At 39.1% G+C, this 15,722-nt stretch overlaps 1 protein-coding gene and 1 non-coding gene across 6 annotated transcripts in view; one reads left to right on the top strand and one right to left on the bottom strand.

Moving 5' to 3' along the window:
• Positions 1–15,722, top strand: part of LOC123749106 (uncharacterized) — a 55,738-nt gene that overhangs the window by 1,476 nt on the left and 38,540 nt on the right. The gene's annotated exons all lie outside the window — the stretch shown is intronic.
• Positions 416–535, bottom strand: LOC123758974 (5S ribosomal RNA). The gene has a single exon (XR_006772962.1). It is a non-coding gene; the product is annotated as a 5S ribosomal RNA (ribosomal RNA).

The following is a 15,722-nucleotide window of genomic DNA, read 5'->3' as shown; positions in this document are numbered from 1 at the left end:
GAGAAAGCTATAGCAGCATGTGAACCTCCATTCCCCCTTCCCACCCACACCCTACGGGAAGAAAAACCTGCCGAGTTGTTCATAATTTGTTATTTCTATATGAGTTCACATTGTTGTAAATTGTTGTAAAGCCACTAACGGACGCAAAGTGTTCCGGGCAGGTCTTTAATACTAACGTTTCCCCGGAAAACGACCCGTCAAATCGTTTAACAATTAAAATGATTATAATTATTATTATATTTACACGAAGGTACAATGGGTTGGGAAGATTACATAAGAATAGTATTTTTACATTCTTGTAAAGCCACAAACACGCGTAGCGTTTCCGGCAGAAATACCATTGAATGGACAAATTCAATTCACCTAATTGTGCTTGCGAGGGTTGAGCTTTGTCTCTTTGGTCAAAAAACATTATTGCCAACAGCATTTGGTGTTTCTATGGCGGTCACCCATCTAAGTACTAACCAAACCCAACGTTGCTTAACTTCGCTGATCGGACGAGAAGCGGTGTTCTCAACGTGGTATGGCCGTTAGCCAAAAAAAAAAAATGCATAGGGTATGAATTCGGGCAGACTACATCTACCAACACGCAGCTATGGAAGGACTTGACTGCTGCCTTTTGATAATTACTGGCTTGCTCCAAAGTCACTCACAACAATGTTGTTGCCTCAAGTGAATAGTTGATCAACCAAGATGGTTAACATTTACCATTCATCTAAATTGACGTTATCTTATTATTAGCTGGTGCAAAGTGCTGGGGGACGGGGAGTGTTTGTTAAGAAGTGGTTTTAAGAACACTATTTGACTGATGGTACTTTCATAACTCAATGTGGGATTTATTTTATTGTTATTGCTAATGCCTCTTAGGTGGCACAATCTCTCAGGTAGTGGTCAAGGCGGTGTCAGACAATTTTTCGCTTTTATAAAATCTTATCACTGCCAGGCTCCCTGGCGTCCACAGTGATGGGTTGCTAGCTGCAACTTCATTGTACACATTCACATTTCTTTCTCTATCCTTCCTCGCTCTCCTCAGTTGCCCTGTCACCACGTGTTCTTGCCTGATCATATCTCTTGACTTGTATTAAGTGTCTGGGTATAAAGTATTGAATATGGTCTCCTTCAGCGCTCTCGGCAGCCAGCACAACTGCTCCTTCATTTCCACAGATTGCAACGGTGGAACGAATCATCCTTCGTGTAGAACTTGGGATCTTGCCTGCAGGTTTTCTTTTCTCGGTGTGAAACGGGAAGACGGTGTGAATGGGAGACGCGGCACTGCTGCGTCACTGCTGACTTGACAAGGCTTGATTAATGTTGTTGTTGCCAGTTGATGCAAGGCTTGAATGTTGTTGTTGTTGCCAGTTGATGCAAGGCTTGAATGTTGTTGTTGTTGTTGCCAGTTGATGCAAGGCTTGAATGTTGTTGTTGTTGTTGCCAGTTGATGCAAAGCTTGAATAATGTTGTTGCCAGTTGATGCAAGGCTTAAATATTGTTATCAATTGATGCAAGGCTTGAATGTTGTTGTTGCTAATAGATGCAAGGCTTGAATGTTGTTGTTGCCAGTTGATGCAAGGCTTGAATGTTGTTGTTGTTGCCAGTTGATGCAAGGCTTGAATGTTGTTGTTGTTGTTGCCAGTTGATGCAAGGCTTGAATGTTGTTATTGTTGCCAGTTGATGCAAGGCTTGAATGTTGTTGTTGTTGCCAGTTGATGCAAGGCTTGAATGTTGTTGTTGTTGTTGCCAGTTGATGCAAGGCTTGAATGTTGTTGTTGCCAGTTGATGCAAGGCTTGAATGTTGTTGTTGTTGTTGCCAGTTGATGCAAAGCTTGAATAATGTTGTTGCCAGTTGATGCAAGGCTTAAATATTGTTATCAATTGATGCAAGGCTTGAATGTTGTTGTTGCTAATAGATGCAAGGCTTGAATGTTGTTGTTGCCAGTTGATGCAAGGCTTGAATGTTGTTGTTGTTGCCAGTTGATGCAAGGCTTGAATGTTGTTGTTGTTGTTGCCAGTTGATGCAAGGCTTGAATGTTGTTATTGTTGCCAGTTGATGCAAGGCTTGAATGTTGTTGTTGTTGTTGCCAGTTGATGCAAGGCTTGAATGTTGTTATTGTTGCCAGTTGATGCAAGGCTTGAATGTTGTTGTTGTTGTTGCCAGTTGATGCAAGGCTTGAATGTTGTTGTTGCCAGTTGATGCAAGGCTTGAATGTTGTTGTTGTTGTTGCCAGTTGATGCAAGGCTTGAATGTTGTTGTTGCCAGTTGATGCAAGGCTTGAATGTTGTTGTTGTTGTTGCCAGTTGATGCAAGGCTTGAATGTTGTTGTTGTTGCCAGTTGATGCAAGGCTTGAATGTTGTTGTTGTTGTTGCCAGTTGATGCAAGGCTTGAATGTTGTTGTTGTTGTTGCCAGTTGATGCAAGGCTTGAATGTTGTTGTTGTTGTTGCCAGTTGATGCAAGGCTTGAATGTTGTTGTTGTTGCCAGTTGATGCAAGGCTTCAATGTTGTTGTTGCCAGTTGATGCAAGGCTTCAATGTTGTTGTTGCCAGTTGATGCAAGGCTTGAATGTTGTTGTTGCCAGTTGATGCAAGGCTTAAATATTGTTATCAATTGATGCAAGGCTTGAATGTTGTTGTTGCTAATAGATGCAAGGCTTGAATGTTGTTGTTGTTGCCAGTTGATGCAAGGCTTGAATGTTGTTGTTGTTGCCAGTTGATGCAAGGCTTGAATGTTGTTGTTGTTGCCAGTTGATGCAAGGCTTGAATGTTGTTATTGTTGCCAGTTGATGCAAGGCTTGAATGTTGTTGTTGTTGTTGCCAGTTGATGCAAGGGTTGAATGTTGTTGTTGTTGTTGTTGCCAGTTGATGCAAGGCTTGAATGTTGTTGTTGTTGTTGCCAGTTGATGCAAGGCTTGAATGTTGTTGTTGTTGTTGCCAGTTGATGCAAGGCTTGAATGTTGTTGTTGTTGTTGCCAGTTGATGCAAGGCTTGAATGTTGTTGTTGTTGTTGCCAGTTGATGCAAGGCTTGAATGTTGTTGTTGTTGCCAGTTGATGCAAGGCTTGAATGTTGTTGTTGTTGCCAGTTGATGCAAGGCTTGAATGTTGTTGTTGTTGTTGCCAGTTGATGCAAGGCTTGAATGTTGTTGTTGTTGTTGCCAGTTGATGCAAGGCTTGAATGTTGTTGTTGCCAGTTGATGCAAGGCTTGAATGTTGTTGTTGCCAGTTGATGCAAGGCTTGAATGTTGTTGTTGCCAGTTGATGCAAGGCTTGAATGTTGTTGTTGCCAGTTGATGCAAGGCTTGAATGTTGTTGTTGCCAGTTGATGCAAGGCTTGAATGTTGTTGTTGTTGTTGCCAGTTGATGCAAGGCTTGAATGTTGTTGTTGTTGCCAGTTGATGCAAGGATTGAATGTTGTTGTTTTTGTTGCCAGTTAATGCAAGGATTGAATGTTGTTGTTGTTGCCAGTTGATGCAAGGATTGAATGTTGTTGTTTTTGTTGCCAGTTAATGCAAGGATTGAATGTTGTTGTTGTTGTTGCCAGTTGATGCAAGTCTTGAATGTTGTTGTTGCCAGTTGATGCAAGTCTTGATTGTTGTTGTTGCCAGTTGATGCAAGTCTTGAATGTTGTTGTTGCCAGTTGATGCAAGGCTTGAATGATGTTGTTGTCATTTGATGCAAGGCTTGAATGATGTTGTTGTCATTTGATGCAATGCTTGAATGTTGTTGTCAGTTGATGCAAGGCTTGAATGTTGTTGTTGCCAGTTGATGCAAGCCTTGAATGTTGTTGTTGTTGTCAGTTGATGCAAGGCTTGAATGTTGTTGTCAGTTGATGCAAAGCTTGAATGTTGTTGTTACCAGTTGATGTAAGGATTGAATGTTGTTGTTGCCAGTTGATGCAAGTCTTGAATGTTGTTGTTGCCAGTTGATGCAAGTCTTGAATGTTGTTGTTGTTGCCAGTTGATGCAAGGCTTGAATGTTGTTGTTGTTGTTGCCAGTTGATGCAAGGCTTGAATGTTGTTGTTGTTGTTGCCAGTTGATGCAAAGCTTGAATAATGTTGTTGCCAGTTGATGCAAGGCTTAAATATTGTTATCAATTGATGCAAGGCTTGAATGTTGTTGTTGCTAATAGATGCAAGGCTTGAATGTTGTTGTTGCCAGTTGATGCAAGGCTTGAATGTTGTTGTTGTTGCCAGTTGATGCAAGGCTTGAATGTTGTTGTTGTTGTTGCCAGTTGATGCAAGGCTTGAATGTTGTTATTGTTGCCAGTTGATGCAAGGCTTGAATGTTGTTGTTGTTGCCAGTTGATGCAAGGCTTGAATGTTGTTGTTGTTGTTGCCAGTTGATGCAAGGCTTGAATGTTGTTGTTGCCAGTTGATGCAAGGCTTGAATGTTGTTGTTGTTGTTGCCAGTTGATGCAAAGCTTGAATAATGTTGTTGCCAGTTGATGCAAGGCTTAAATATTGTTATCAATTGATGCAAGGCTTGAATGTTGTTGTTGCTAATAGATGCAAGGCTTGAATGTTGTTGTTGCCAGTTGATGCAAGGCTTGAATGTTGTTGTTGTTGCCAGTTGATGCAAGGCTTGAATGTTGTTGTTGTTGTTGCCAGTTGATGCAAGGCTTGAATGTTGTTATTGTTGCCAGTTGATGCAAGGCTTGAATGTTGTTGTTGTTGTTGCCAGTTGATGCAAGGCTTGAATGTTGTTATTGTTGCCAGTTGATGCAAGGCTTGAATGTTGTTGTTGTTGTTGCCAGTTGATGCAAGGCTTGAATGTTGTTGTTGCCAGTTGATGCAAGGCTTGAATGTTGTTGTTGTTGTTGCCAGTTGATGCAAGGCTTGAATGTTGTTGTTGCCAGTTGATGCAAGGCTTGAATGTTGTTGTTGTTGTTGCCAGTTGATGCAAGGCTTGAATGTTGTTGTTGTTGCCAGTTGATGCAAGGCTTGAATGTTGTTGTTGTTGTTGCCAGTTGATGCAAGGCTTGAATGTTGTTGTTGTTGTTGCCAGTTGATGCAAGGCTTGAATGTTGTTGTTGTTGTTGCCAGTTGATGCAAGGCTTGAATGTTGTTGTTGTTGCCAGTTGATGCAAGGCTTCAATGTTGTTGTTGCCAGTTGATGCAAGGCTTCAATGTTGTTGTTGCCAGTTGATGCAAGGCTTGAATGTTGTTGTTGCCAGTTGATGCAAGGCTTAAATATTGTTATCAATTGATGCAAGGCTTGAATGTTGTTGTTGCTAATAGATGCAAGGCTTGAATGTTGTTGTTGTTGCCAGTTGATGCAAGGCTTGAATGTTGTTGTTGTTGCCAGTTGATGCAAGGCTTGAATGTTGTTGTTGTTGCCAGTTGATGCAAGGCTTGAATGTTGTTATTGTTGCCAGTTGATGCAAGGCTTGAATGTTGTTGTTGTTGTTGCCAGTTGATGCAAGGGTTGAATGTTGTTGTTGTTGTTGTTGCCAGTTGATGCAAGGCTTGAATGTTGTTGTTGTTGTTGCCAGTTGATGCAAGGCTTGAATGTTGTTGTTGTTGTTGCCAGTTGATGCAAGGCTTGAATGTTGTTGTTGTTGTTGCCAGTTGATGCAAGGCTTGAATGTTGTTGTTGTTGTTGCCAGTTGATGCAAGGCTTGAATGTTGTTGTTGTTGCCAGTTGATGCAAGGCTTGAATGTTGTTGTTGTTGCCAGTTGATGCAAGGCTTGAATGTTGTTGTTGTTGTTGCCAGTTGATGCAAGGCTTGAATGTTGTTGTTGTTGTTGCCAGTTGATGCAAGGCTTGAATGTTGTTGTTGCCAGTTGATGCAAGGCTTGAATGTTGTTGTTGCCAGTTGATGCAAGGCTTGAATGTTGTTGTTGCCAGTTGATGCAAGGCTTGAATGTTGTTGTTGCCAGTTGATGCAAGGCTTGAATGTTGTTGTTGCCAGTTGATGCAAGGCTTGAATGTTGTTGTTGTTGTTGCCAGTTGATGCAAGGCTTGAATGTTGTTGTTGTTGCCAGTTGATGCAAGGATTGAATGTTGTTGTTTTTGTTGCCAGTTAATGCAAGGATTGAATGTTGTTGTTGTTGCCAGTTGATGCAAGGATTGAATGTTGTTGTTTTTGTTGCCAGTTAATGCAAGGATTGAATGTTGTTGTTGTTGTTGCCAGTTGATGCAAGTCTTGAATGTTGTTGTTGCCAGTTGATGCAAGTCTTGATTGTTGTTGTTGCCAGTTGATGCAAGTCTTGAATGTTGTTGTTGCCAGTTGATGCAAGGCTTGAATGATGTTGTTGTCATTTGATGCAAGGCTTGAATGATGTTGTTGTCATTTGATGCAATGCTTGAATGTTGTTGTCAGTTGATGCAAGGCTTGAATGTTGTTGTTGCCAGTTGATGCAAGCCTTGAATGTTGTTGTTGTTGTCAGTTGATGCAAGGCTTGAATGTTGTTGTCAGTTGATGCAAAGCTTGAATGTTGTTGTTACCAGTTGATGTAAGGATTGAATGTTGTTGTTGCCAGTTGATGCAAGTCTTGAATGTTGTTGTTGCCAGTTGATGCAAGTCTTGAATGTTGTTGTTGCCAGTTGATGCAAGGCTTGAATGATGTTGTTGTCATTTGATGCAATGCTTGAATATTGTTGTCAGTTGATGCAAGGCTTGAATGTGGTTGTTGCCAGTTGATGCAAGCCTTGAATGTTGTTGTTGTTGTCAGTTGATGCAAGGCTTGAATGTTGTTATCAGTTGATGCAAAGCTTGAATGTTGTTGTTACCAGTTGATGTAAGGCTTGAATGTTGTTGTTGCTAGTTGAAGCAAGGCTTAAACTTTGTTGTTGTCAATTGATGCAAGGCTTAAATTTTGTTGTTGTCAATTGATGCAAGGCTTAAATTTTGTTGTTGTCAATTGATGCAAGGCTTAAATTTTGTTGTTGCCAATTGATGCAAGGCTTGAATGTTGTTGTTGTCAGTTGATGCAAGGCTTGGATGTTGTTGTCAATTGATGCAAGGCTTGAATGTTGTTGTTGCCAGCTGATGCAAGGCTTAAATGTTGTTGTTGCCAGTTGATGCAAGGCTTGAATGTTTTTGTTGCCAGTTGATGCAAGGCTTAAACATTGTTGTTGTTGTTGTTGTCAATTGATGCAAGGCTTAAATGTTGTTGTTGCCAGTTGATGCAAGGCTTAAATTTTGTTGTTGCCAGTTGATGCAAGGCTTGAATGTTGTTGTTGTTGCCAGTTGATGCAAGGCTTAAATATTGTTATCCATTGATGCAAGGCTTGAATGTTGTTGTTGCTAATTGATGCAAGGCTTGAATGTTGTTGTTGTTGTTGCCAGTTGATGCAAGGCTTGAATGTTGTTGTTGTTGCCAGTTGATGCAAGGCTTGAATGTTGTTGTTGCCAGTTGATGCAAGGCTTGAATGTTGTTGTTGTTGTTGCCAGTTGATGCAAGGCTTGAATGTTGTTGTTTTTGTTGCCAGTTGATGCAAGGCATGAATGTTGTTGTTGTTGCCAGTTGATGCAAGGCTTGAATGTTGTTGTTGTTGCCAGTTGATGCAAGGCTTGAATGTTGTTGTTGTTGTTGCCAGTTGATGCAAGGCTTGAATGTTGTTGTTGCCAGTTGATGCAAGGCTTGAATGTTGTTGTTTTTGCCAGTTGATGCAAGGCTTAAATGTTGTTGTTGTTGTTGTCAATTGATGCAAGGCTTAAATGTTGTTGTTGTCAATTGATGCAAGGCTTAAATGTTGTTGTTGCCAGTTGATGCAAGGCTTGAATATTGTTGTTGTCAATTGATGCAAGGCTTGAATGTCGTTGCCAGTTGATGCAAGGCTTGAATGTTGTTGTTGTTGCCAGTTGATGCAAGGCTTGTTGTTGCCAGTTAATGCAAGGCATGGATGTTGTTGTTGTTGCCAGTTGATGCAAGGCATGAATGTTGTTGTTGTTGCCAGTTGATGCAAGGCATGAATGTTGTTGTTGTTGCCAGTTGATGCAAGGCTTGAATGTTGTTGTTGTCAGTTGATGCAAAGCTTGAATGTTGTTGTTGCCAGTTGATGCAAGGCTTGAATGTTGTTGTTGTTGTTGCCAGTTGATGCATGGCTTGAATGATGTTGTTGTTGTCAGTTGATGCAAGGCTTGAGTGTTGTTGTTGCCAGTTGATGCAAGGCTTGAATGATGTTGTTGTTGTCAGTTGATGCAAGGCTTGAATGTTGTTGTTGTCAGTTGATGCAAGGCTTGAATGTTGTTGTTGTGCCAGTTGATGCAAGGCTTGAATGTTGTTGTTGTTGTCAGTTGATGCAAGGCTTGAATGATGTTGTTGTTGTCAGTTGATGCAAGGCTTGAATGTTGTTGTTGTCAGTTGATGCAAGGCTTGAATGTTGTTGTTGTCAGTTGATGCAAGGCTTGAATGATGTTGTTGTTGTCAGTTGATGCAAGGCTTGAATGTTGTTGTTGATGCAAAGCTTGAATGTTGTTGTTGCCAGTTGATGCAAGGCTTGAATGTTGTTGTTGTTGCCAGTTGATGCATGGCTTGAATGTTGTTGTTGTTGTTGCCTGTTGATGCAAGGCTTGAATGTTGTTGTTGTTGCCAGTTGATGCAAGGCTTAAATGTTGTTGTCAATTGATGCAAGGCATGAATGTTGTTGTTGTTGCCAGTTGATGCAAGGCTTGAATGTTGTTGTTGCCAGTTGATGCAAGGCTTGAATGTTGTTGCCAGTTGATGCAAGGCTTGAATGTTGTTGTCAATTGATGCAAGGCTTGAATGTTGTTGTTGTTGCCAGTTGATGCAAGGCTTGAATGTTGTAGTTGTTGTTGCCAGTTGATGCAAGGCTTGAATGTTGTTGTTGCCAGTTGATGCAAGGCTTGAATGTTGTTGTTGCCTGTTGAAGCAAGGCTTAAACTTTGTTGTTGTCAGTTGATGCGAAGCTTAAATTTTGTTGTTGTCAATTGATGCAAGGCTTAAATTTTATTGTTTCCAATTGATGCAAGGCTTGAATGTTGTTGTTATCAATTGATGCAAGGCTTGAATGTTGTTGTTGTCAATTGATGCTAGGCTTGAATGTTGTTGTTGTCAATTGATGCAAGGCTTGAATGTTGTTGTTGCCAGCTGATGCTAGGCTTAAATGTTGTTGTTGCCAGCTGATGCAAGGCTTAAACATTGTTGTTGTTGTTGTCAATTGATGCAAGGCTTAAATTTTGTTGTTGCCAGTTGATGCAAGGCTTGAATGTTGTTGTTGTCAGTTGATGCAAGGCTTGAATGTTGTTGTTGTCAATTGATGCAAGGCTTAAATAATGTTGTTGTCAATTGATGCAAGGCTTAAATGTTGTTGTTGCTAGTTGATGCAAGGCTTAAATAATGTTGTTGTTGTCAATTGATGCAAGGCTTAAATGTTGTTGTTGCTAGTTGATGCAAGGCTTGAATGTTGTTGTTGTTGTTGCCAGTTGATGCAAGGTTTAATGTTGTTGTTGTCAGTTGATGCAAGGCTTGAATGTTGTTGTTGTTGTCAATTGATGCAAGGCTTAAATAATGTTGTTGTTGTCAATTGAAGCAAGGCTTAAATGTTGTTGTTGCCAGTTGATGCAAGGCTTGAATGTTGTTGTTGTTGTTGTTGCCACATGATGCAAGGCTTGAATGTTGTTGTTGTTGCCAGTTGATGGAAGGCTTGAATGTTGTTGTTGTTGTCAGCTGATGCAAGGCTTGAATGTTGTTGTTTGTTAGTTGATGCAAGGCTTGGATGTTGTTGTCAATTGATGCAAGGCTTGAATGTTGTTGTCAATTGATGCAAGGCTTGAATGTTGTTGCCAATTGATGCAAGGCTTGAATGTTGTTGCCAGTTGATGCAAGGCTTGAATGTTGTTGTTGTCAATTGATGCAAGGCTTAAATGTTGTTGCTGCCAGTTGATGCAAGGCTGAAATGTTGTTGTTGTCAATTGATGCAAGGCTTAAATATTGTTGTCAATTGATGCAAGGCTTAATTATTGTTGTCAATTGATGCAAGGCTTAAATGTTGTTGTTGTCAATTGATACAAGGCTTAAATGTTGTTGTTGCCAGTTGATGCAAGGCTTAAATGTTGTTATTGTCAATTGATGCAAGGCTTGAATGTTGTTACCAGTTGATGCAAGGCTTAAATGATGATGTTGCCAGTTGATGCAAGGCTTAAATGATGTTGCCAGGTGATGCAATGCTTGAATGTTATTGTTGTTGTCAGTTGATGTAAGGCTTGAATGTTGTTATTGCTGTTTCCAGTTGATGCAAGGTTTGAATGTTGGTGTTGCCAGTTGATATAAGGCTTGAATGTCACTGTTGTTGTTGCCAGTTGATGTGAGGCTTGAATGTCATTGTTGTTGTTGCCAGTTGATGTGAGGCTTGAATGTCATTGTTGTTGTTGCCAGTTGATGTAAGGCTTGAATGAGGATGATGATGCTGTTGCTAGTTAATGCAAGGGTGATAAGGCAACTAGACGTGTTTTAAAGTTAGACTTGATTTATGGCTGCAAGGGCTGAATGTTGTGCTGATGGTGTCAGATGATAGGTGTTGGTCGGTACTCGCCTAGTTGTGCTTGCTGGGTTTGAATTTTTGCTAATTGGTCCTGGGAAATGATCCCGAGTTCTTATTTACCTGAAGACCACTAATATTAGTGGTCTCAACGAGGACATGAAGTTGGCGGCTTGTCAAAGGTCCCCCCATTCCCCCCAAAACCCAGCAAAGTTTTGACGTTTACGGCTTCAGCAGGAAGGCGATTCCACGGGTTTACAACCATATGGATGAAAAAGCATCTCCTGTTTCTATCCTACATTGGGGCTTGTTGAGCTTGAACCCGTTGCTCCTTGTTCGTGTTACATCTGATCTTTTGAAGAAAGTGTCAGGATCTACAGTGTCCAAACTGTATAGTATTTTGAAGGTTTCTATGAGATCTGCCCTGTCATGCCTGGTCTGCAGTGGTGTTAGCCCAGTGGCCCTCAACCGTTCCTGATACGAGAGAAGACTAAGCTCTGGTGGGATTTTTGTGGCCCGGTGTTGCACCTTCTCCAGAGCAGCTATAGCTTTCTGAAGATGAGAGCTCGTCTCCATGCCTGGATGCAATAATCCAGGTGGAGGCGCACCAGAGACTTATACAGTTGAACAACTAATTTATTTTCCTTGAAGGTAAAGGTACGCCTGATTATTCCCAAGGTTTAGTTCGCTTTTTTTTACTGCCGCTCCCACTTGTTGTGCAATTTTTAGTGATTGATGGATTTTGATTCCAAGGTCCTTTTCTTCATCTATTTACTGTAAGGCAGTTCTGTCAGTTTGGTAGTTGTGATGTGGATTGTTATGCCCCACATGTAAGGTCTTGCATTTATTGACATTAAAGAGCATTTGCCAGTCATCTGACCATTTGTGGAGTTTGTACAGATCTCTTTGTAATGTGTCCATATAAATAATAAATAAATAAATAAATTTTTATTCAGGTAAGGCACATACATACAAGGTAAGATACAAAAGTTGATGGATTTATAGATAGAGCTAGTACATTCAATGCCTAAAGCCACTATTACGCAAAGCGTTTCGGGCAGGAAAAACACTAAAGACTAAAACTTAATACTAATTGAGATTAAAGTATAAATTGTGTTGAGAAAAAATAAGAAAAGAATGGAAAAAAGGGGGGGGGGGGAAACATGGCAGAATATCACTTCCCGCTCTACCATAGATCTTAGTGTCATCTACAAATTTGATGTGATTTGTAATATTCTCATCTATGTCATTGATGTACAATATATGACAAACAGGGTTGGCTCCAAAATGGACCCCTGAGAGATACCACTTAGCACATTTCCCCAGTCAGATTCATTCCCATTTAGCACAACCCTTTGTTTTAACAATTGTTTTATACATTCCAGTATTCTCACATTTATTCCTTGCGCCTGTAATTTCCTTGCCAGTGTCTCATGTGGTACATTGTAAAAAGCTTTAGCAAAGTCCATGTAAGCTACATCTACTGGAATTCCTTTGTCTGATTAGCCATTATCGTTTCCAGAAATGTGAGCAGGTGCAGGATCTATTTTTAACAAACCCATGTTGTATTGATTTTACAAGATTGTTCTCTGTGAGATGATGTAGATTACCTCCCATAGGATTCTTTCCATGAGTTTGCAGATGTGCAAACTGATCAAGCTGATCAGACAGTAGTTTTCTGCCAAGTTCTTTCTGCTTTTTTTGAAAATAGGCGTAATAATTGCATATTTCCAATCCAGGGGAACTATTCCTTGGTCCAGGGATTTCCTGAAAAGGAGTTTCAGTGGTATGTATAGTGCATTTGCTAGTTCCTTTACGACTTTGGATTGAACTCCATCCACACCTGGGGATTTTGAATCATTTAGTTTGTTAATGCTTTTCCAGGTTGTCGCATGTAATGGGTATATTCCTTAATTCATTCTCTTTATCTCCTTCAGACATTTGTGTGGGTGATGGGATGTCGTTCAATCTTTCTAGTGTGAATACTGATGTAAAGTATTCATTCAGTGTGTTTGCTGCCCTTCTATCATCCAATATAACTTGGTTAGTGTCATCTTTTAGGGGTCCTACAGAGTCCTTTGTTTTTGTTTTACTATGTATATATGCGTAGAATGATATTGGATCTTCCTTTATGTTTTGGGCAAGTTTTCTTTTGTAGTTTCTTTTGGCTAATCTGATTTCCTGGGTAGATTTATGTTGGTGTACAGGTTCCTAAGCCTATTGGGTTCTTATCATATCTACATTTGAAACTGTGTATGGAGTCTGCCTCCACCACACCACTGCCTAATTCATTCTATTTGTTAACTACCCTGACACTGAAAAAAAATTCTAATGTCTTTGTGGCTAATTTGAGTACAAAGTTTCCACCTGTGTTCCCTTCTTCATGTTATGCCTATGCTAAATAATTTATCTTTGTCCACCCTCTCAATTCCTCTTGAGAATTTTGTAGGTGGTGATCATGTCTCCCAAACTCTTCTGTCTTCCAGGTGTGTGAGTTTTAATTCTCGTAGCCTTTCCTCATAACTCATACCTCTCAGGTCTGGAACTAGTCTGGTGGCATACCTCTGGATCTTTTCTAACTTTGTCTTGTGTTAAGGGACCATTAGATTAGTTGATTAAAAGTTGTTCAATGTCAACCAATATTTTTTGATTAGTTGTATATGAAAAGGACTGAAATTGTTCCAAGTTTCAGTACTGCAGCCTAAATAGAAAGGGAGATTTAATTTTTGTTTTCAACGAATATTACACATTTTCAAGTGTGTATATACAACCACACGTTTCAGATATAATCATTCTATGACTCTTTTCTGACACATTAGCATATATTAAAAGATCTGAAGTTAGGGATTTTCCAAAATGTTTAGTTTTCCTAATACAAATAGTCAAATTCCCCCCCCCCCAAAAAAAATGCAAATGTAACATGTTTATTGCTATTATAAAATCAATAAATGAACTTAGGAAAAAATGCTTTTTGCAGATTTGTAGAGACAAACTTTACATATAAGGTGTAAGTTTCATGTAAATTGAATAAAAAATGAGTTATATGAATGTTTGTTACTTGAAATAAATAAGTAAAAAATAAAGTCTAAGGTGATGTAAGTACATTACCTTGAAACTCACTTTCCTAAGAACATTTTCACACAGTCTTCCCACTAGTGTAGGAAGCTGTTCTTGGTGTAGCCGGGGTTACATTTTCTGTGTACTATGTACACACTCATTATATGGTTGTCCCGGTGGTTTGTGTTATACAACTAGGTCAGATGTGGTCTAATGTTTTGGATGACCGGAAATATTTATCCAATGCTTTAACTATTTGATATTTTATATGTAGTGGTCTCCTTCCCTACGGGAGAAATTATGGGGCCAAATTGTGGTCGTTACCCACGTTCCTAGCAAAAAAAAAAAAAACACAATCGGGCCAAATTGCAGCAGTCGCCTACGTTCAAGGAAAACACCAATGACAAAATCGCAGTCATCGAGAAAAGCAAGACGGCAGGGATTTGGCCCAGTGGCCCTCTGATAAATATGTACTCGATATTGAAAGGTGATAAGTACTTGTTTGAAATTAATTCTGGCACTATGATGTCTGACACAGTAGAAGTATATCTTGAGTTCAGTGGGTGCGAACATGGCAGTGGGTACAGTGTTCACTTTGGTTTGATCTGTATTTACAGCTGAGTGTACCCTTCCCTGATTAGTTAGAACAGTACTGTATTTTCTCAGCTTTCATGATTTCAGTGACTATCCAGCAATTTTCTGCCTGTTTATTTTCCCTAAAATTTTATAGTGCAGCTTTGTTTTTTTTTTCAAGGTATCCTAGATCACTATCCAACCTTCCTCATAGCAAATATGGACATAACACATTTGGATACCAGGAAAGTACCTTTGGATACCAAGCAACTTACCTTCAGATTACACAGCAAAGCAGCAATAGGCAGTCTCATAACTGCACTTCATAATACAGTATAAGCTGGGAATTTAAATTCAATAATACTCGGGATATAACTTCATTAGCCGACATCTTCCTCTCCAAGATTCTAAGCCTCTACAACACACACTGTCCTCGTCAAGCAAGTAACTGCCAAAAGATTAACCCTTAGACCCCGCATATTTCCGTGAATATAGGGGGTATAGTAGCGAAAAATATTCAAATTATGTAAAAATAACTGTAAAATGTTAAACAAATCTCCAACTTATTGGCTTCAATGCTGTGAAACTTTCATCAAAATATTTTCAGAAATTGATTTTGGACAAATTTTTGAAAAATAAGAACGTTTTATTGATAAGGAGAACAGCTCCTAATAACTGGAACTGAAGGATTATGCAGTAATAAAGAGATGCAAGCACCTGTCCTATGCTCAATGAAGAATAATAGTACAGTAGTAAGAATTGTCCACAAAGTGGATATGCAGTTGGTATCTTTATATCATTGCTGAGTAATACATAACATAAAAATAATGAATAACTATGTTAATATGATCTGTTTTGTTATATATCATATAAATACATTGTCCAATGCTAATATATGTTACTTTCATCAATGTCCCCAAAATATTTTTTTAGGGGATTTTTTTTTTAAGATATTAGTTTTTTTTCTCCTCTGTTTATTATCTGATTTTGTTGTAACCTTTGCATCCTGGAGAATGCATGTGTTTCCAAATCTATGTGAAGATAGAATGGAATTGGTCGACAAATAAATCAGTCACAACTCGCAAAACTTGGTACTTTACTTTTAATTTTTTTGGGCTGTTTTTTTTTATCTGATTTCAAACTATATTTTCTTTGTCTCTTTAGGTTGTTTTGATGATTAGGGACCATGTTAGGGCTTTTTCACTTATATAAAGTATACCCAAAATATATCCCCTAAATTATTATAATTATTATAATTATCCCTATATTTTGTGTTTTTGGGGGGTTATTTTTTCTTGACTTCATTTCAACACATACTGACCTACAACTTTCACATATTCGAGTATGAGTGCCAAACAATGTTTATTAAAACATATAATGCAATGAAATAAAAGTACCTTTATTCATTGATAACTTCAACTTCAATTATCTCTGAAACCAGAGTTTCAATTTCGAGTGGCTTCTAAAATTAGTTTTTAACCGATTCTTACTATTTTGACACATTGTGTGCTCAGCTGTCTGTTCTACAATTCCATCAGAATGGATTTTTCATAAACTTTATACATTTGGAGTTGTAATTTTTTTTTGGTCTAAATTTGCCACATATTTCAAATGCCCTATTGACGATTTTTTTTACAGTAAACTATACTGAA

This window comes from Procambarus clarkii, chromosome 31 (assembly GCF_040958095.1).
Source record: "Procambarus clarkii isolate CNS0578487 chromosome 31, FALCON_Pclarkii_2.0, whole genome shotgun sequence".
NCBI classification, from domain to species: domain Eukaryota; kingdom Metazoa; phylum Arthropoda; class Malacostraca; order Decapoda; family Cambaridae; genus Procambarus; species Procambarus clarkii.
This window is presented reverse-complemented; position numbering and strand designations above follow the sequence as displayed.